This window comes from Anoplopoma fimbria, chromosome 7 (genome assembly GCF_027596085.1).
Source record: "Anoplopoma fimbria isolate UVic2021 breed Golden Eagle Sablefish chromosome 7, Afim_UVic_2022, whole genome shotgun sequence".
NCBI lineage: Eukaryota > Metazoa > Chordata > Actinopteri > Perciformes > Anoplopomatidae > Anoplopoma > Anoplopoma fimbria.
Genome location: NC_072455.1, coordinates 6335854 through 6340782, shown reverse-complemented (window position 1 = coordinate 6340782; position 4929 = coordinate 6335854). Strand labels below are relative to the sequence as shown.

At 34.5% G+C, this 4929-nt stretch overlaps 3 non-coding genes across 3 annotated transcripts; all 3 read right to left on the bottom strand.

Moving 5' to 3' along the window:
• On the bottom strand, positions 1-74 carry trnan-guu (transfer RNA asparagine (anticodon GUU)). The gene has a single exon. It is a non-coding gene; the product is annotated as a tRNA-Asn (tRNA).
• A 274-nt stretch (positions 75-348) lies between these two features.
• On the bottom strand, positions 349-421 carry trnak-cuu (transfer RNA lysine (anticodon CUU)). Its single transcript has one exon. It is a non-coding gene; the product is annotated as a tRNA-Lys (tRNA).
• A 295-nt stretch (positions 422-716) lies between these two features.
• Positions 717-789, bottom strand: trnak-cuu (transfer RNA lysine (anticodon CUU)). Its single transcript has one exon. It is a non-coding gene; the product is annotated as a tRNA-Lys (tRNA).
• Between the last annotated feature and the right edge of the window lie 4140 nt (positions 790-4929).

Sequence of the window (4929 nt, the reverse complement as noted above, 5' to 3'; positions counted from 1 at the left end):
CGTCCCTGGGTGGGCTCGAACCACCAACCTTTCGGTTAACAGCCGAACGCGCTAACCAATTGCGCCACAGAGACGAAGACAACACCGTCATGACAACCCTGTGTATTTCTCCATATACACTGCAGCGATGGTATATGGGTGCGAAAAGACATGTTGACATTTGGTGATCAATCATTTGATATTTGGCAGGGAGAAGTGGTGTTTGATAGCCGAGCTAGCAAAGTATCAGTAGAGCATGAGACTCCTACTCTAAGGATTGTTGGGCACAAAATGTATTCATAATATATTTATACTATAAATGTCCTTTTTGCAAAAAACATTTGCAAGGGTGGCAAAAAAAAAGTTATGCGCCCAACGTGGGGCTCGAACCCACGACCCTGAGATTAAGAGTCTCATGCTCTACCGACTGAGCTAGCCGGGCTACTGATGTCATCATAGGGGGCGTGGCATACTACATACTACTACTGTGCCAGTTCAGCACAAAGAGGCAAGTTTGAAAGTGACTGCAGAGTAAATTTGGCCTTAGAAGTACAATACTAATGTTATAATGTTGTGAGCTAACCTGGGACATTAACATTAGAAACTTACCTTACAGTGTTTCCCCAAAAACAGTATAGCTGGTTGTAACCTTGTATCATAATCACCAAGAAGAAATAGAAAACTCCAGGAAAAACAATAAAGGAGATCCTATTTTGGCACGTAAAAAAAAAGTAGTGCGCCCAACGTGGGGCTCGAACCCACGACCCTGAGATTAAGAGTCTCATGCTCTACCGACTGAGCTAGCCGGGCAACTGATGTCATCGCTAAGGGTGGGGCTATAGAAACGTGCTGTTCGTGAGTTAACACAACTTCATTCTTCATAAATACTTAGAACAATAGATAGAGCGTTCATTCTCTCTATAGATAGATAGATAGATAGATAGATAGATAGATAGATAGATAGATAGATAGATAGATAGATAGGCTTGAAATAAGATTAAAAATATTCTTGTGTGAGTTGCATTTTATGTACAACTATCCAGCAAAATCTAAGAAAAACTGATTAGATAATGCTATTAAGGTTAGCATTTTTCTGTTGAAGATTAATTAATTAGTCTTCAAAATGAAGTCCACCAAAACAAGTCTGCAGGGAAGTGATGTGATGCATGTAGAATCCACTGGTCAAACTGGAGGCTTGAAAGGTTCTTTCATTCAAGAAGCCTCAGCTTCCTGAGAAGTACAGTACCAGTCAAAAGTGTGGACACACCTTCTCATTCAAATGGTTTTTCTTTATTTATATTATATAAAACCAGAATATGTTTTATATTTTAGATTCTTGAAAGTAGTTGAATGAGAAGGTGTGTCCAAACTTTTCACTGGTACTGTATATATATATATATATATATATATATATATATATATATATTCTACTTTACAACAACAACAATTTTGCTTTTTTACTTAAGCAAAAGAAGCAATATCACAGTTTAAAAATTTCAAGTAAAAGTCCTGCATTCCAGATTTAAAAATAACATCAGAAGTATTTGCTACAAATCTTAGTAAAAGTAGCCTATCAAAAGTAATAAATAATCATAATGCAGAGTGGCTATTGTCAGTGTTATACCATTGGATCATTGTTAATCGTGTATTTATACAGTACCAGTCAAAAGTTTGGACACACCTTCTCATTCAATGGTTTTCTTTATTTTCAATTTTTTTCTACATTGTAGATTAATATTGAAGACATCCAAACTATGAAGGAACACATATGGAATTATCTCTTCAAAGTAGTTGAATGAGAAGGTGTGTCCAAGCTTTTGACTGGTACTGTAAGTTGCTCTCAATAATTGATAACCAATAAGTCCAGAGTGTTATCAGAGTAATAGAAATGCAAACATACCGTAAACTTTCTCTGTCATCTGTTCCATATACCAAGGTAAGGTTGTGCCTAGAAAACAAAAAAATCCATTTGAAAGAATTCCAATTAAATGTTTTTGTCTGTCCAAAAAAAAAAAAAAAAAAAAAAAGTATCTTGAGTTAAACTTTTACAATGTGTTTTGTAAAAGAAAGAGTTAAGCAGTAAGGTGACATTGCCTAGGACTGCACGCTGGAAATCATGCCCACGTGACCCGGTTAGTTTCGTTTTTAAGCTAAAGCAACGTGCGCACGTGTTAGCATCATTTACGCGTTAATTACTTCTACATGATCGTAATTCTACCCAAACAAATACGTATATTTAGTGTGCGGGTACAGTTCAATCGTTATTTATCATTGAACATTGATTTATTTCCGTGAAGACGGACTTGACGTTACGCTAGCTGGTAGCTCAAACTTTGACGTCACTTCACCTTGACGTTCGAATTTTCTCCATCCGGGACCTTTGGAACAAAGGGGGCGGGGCCTCGGGGTGGTGAGGGCGGCTGCCGTAAATGTCGTAAACGTTCGGCAAATTATAAAGCTTTACGTTACACTAATATGTTCTTTGTGCTTTTATTTTATTTTTCGTGATAAAGGTGCTAACACACCTGTATTACTAGTTTATAATGTAGGCCCAACTGTAACAAACAAATAATATTCGTTTTATTAATTAACTTACTGATTAAGATAAGATTATTATTATTATTATTATTATTATTATTATTATTATTATTATTATTATTATTATTATTGTTATTATATTCCTTTATTGATCCACATGGGGGAAATGTGGGTGTTGCAGCAGCTCAACTATATAGAAACAGATAATAAATACAACATATTCTACAATAAAAATAAAAATGTACAGTATATCCACATGGGGGGTTGGTCAGCATGATGACAGACTGTGGTCTCCGCTGCTGTCTGATGGCAGTGGGCACATATGAGCTAGATAAGATAAGATAAGATATTATGCAGTATAAAATACTAACTTTCACTTCAGTTCAAACAGAAGAAGAATTAAGAATAAGATAAGATAAGATAAAATAAGATACTCCTTTATTAGCGGGGAAATTTGCAGGATAATAAATGGAGCTGTTTAAAAGTTCCAAGTGTAAACGTAATTACTATGTAGAAAGGCTACATAGTAATTACAAAAGGCATTACTGGCTTCATCAGTTTTGTTTGTCCATATTTTGTATGTTTTTTTTAATAAAGTGAAAGTCGGGTGAATTTCACCTTATATGTAAATGTGTAAGGTGACTTTTTTTTTGAAAATTAGAAAAATATAAATAAAAAACAATTTACTTATTGACTTATTTAGAGAAGTGGCAATGAAAAAGAAAATGAAAGACACTAAAGAACATTACCTGACGCAGTAATTAAATAATTAAAGATAAATAACAAAAGTATCCCACTAACTGCAGTTACCAAACATGTTAAGATAAGATAAGATAAGATAATCCTTTATTAGTCCCGCAGCGGGGACATTTACAGGATTACAGCAGCATAGGGTATAGTGCAAACAAGAGACATAGTAAAAGAAAAAAGAAAAACAAGATAAAAAAAACAAGTATTATAAATAAGCAATAAAAACAGTAAAGAATGCACAATAACTGAAATATTATATATACAGACAGAAAACTATTATAACTGTAATTGCACAGTGTATTTGTATTGCACAGGTTTTTAGTGTCATGTGTCATGTGGTCTACTGGGAGCAGAGTTGGTTGTGTAACCTGACAGCAGCCGGAAAAAAGGACCTGCGATACCTCTCCTTCACACACCGATTACACAATACCATGTACATAAAAGTACACCATTTAATGAACACACACTGGGGTGAAAGGAGTACTCAGATATTTGGGCTTTTTAAATTAAAACAGCAGTACATCAATCCAAAACTAATAAAGTTCTAGTAAAAGTCCTCGAATTTAAATGTATTGTAAACTATATAAATACCGCAAAGGAATAACTATTGAATGGATGAACATGGAGTGGGTGGTTATGCACAGTTTTGGTAAATGTCTGTAATTACAGTATGTACAGAGTGTAGTATTTATATTGACAGTGGCAGTACATGATAAGTGGTGCATATTAAAAACGGTGTTCAATTGTAGGTATTAACAATATTAAATATAATGTTAGTAAAATATCTGAAAGTGGAAATACTGAAGTCTGTTTTAATAAAGTGTGGCCTCATAGCTTGGACTTACAGTACCAGTCAAAAGTTTGGAGACACCTTCTCATTCAACTACTTTGAAGAATCTAAAATATAAAACATATTCTGGTTTGTTGAGCATTTGTTTGTTTACCACATAATTCCATATGTGTTCCTTCATAGTTTGGATGTCTTCAATATTAATCTACAATGTAGGAAAAAATAAAAATATAAATAAAGAAAAAACATTGAATGAGAAGGTGTGTCCAAACTTTTGACTGGTACTGTAGGTGCTCAGGGTTTTAATTTAAATATTGAATCCTCTTCAAGAAGTACTACCCTGAGCCTTCCACTTAGCACTTATTGTATTCGTATTAGTTTGTTGCACTTATTGTATTCGTATTAGTTTGTTGCACTTATTGTATTCGTATTAGTTTGTTGCACTTATTGAATTCGTATTAGTTTGTTGCACTTATTGTATTCATATTAGTTTGTTTCTGCACTGTACTTTTGCTCTGGTTTATGCTCTTAGATGCTTGTTTAAGAAAGGAGATGCACTTATGACTTCTGGTGACTAGTAGTTCTCTTGAATACCTATGTTGAATACACTTATTGTAAGTCGCTTTGGATAAAAGCGTCTGCTAAATGACTGTAATGTAATGAATCCGAACCTGGTTGTCAAGACCCCCACAGTGGATCCCAAGATGAATCTGAGTGGGGTCACATAATGACTTAATGGATAAGCCAAATGTTAGAAAAACAACTTTAAATGTGTATTATAGAAAGAGCACACTCTTAATTTTAACTCTCTCTGACATCAGGCAACAAAGCACCAGCAGGTGGCGCCATCCAGACACTATTCATCCCTGGTG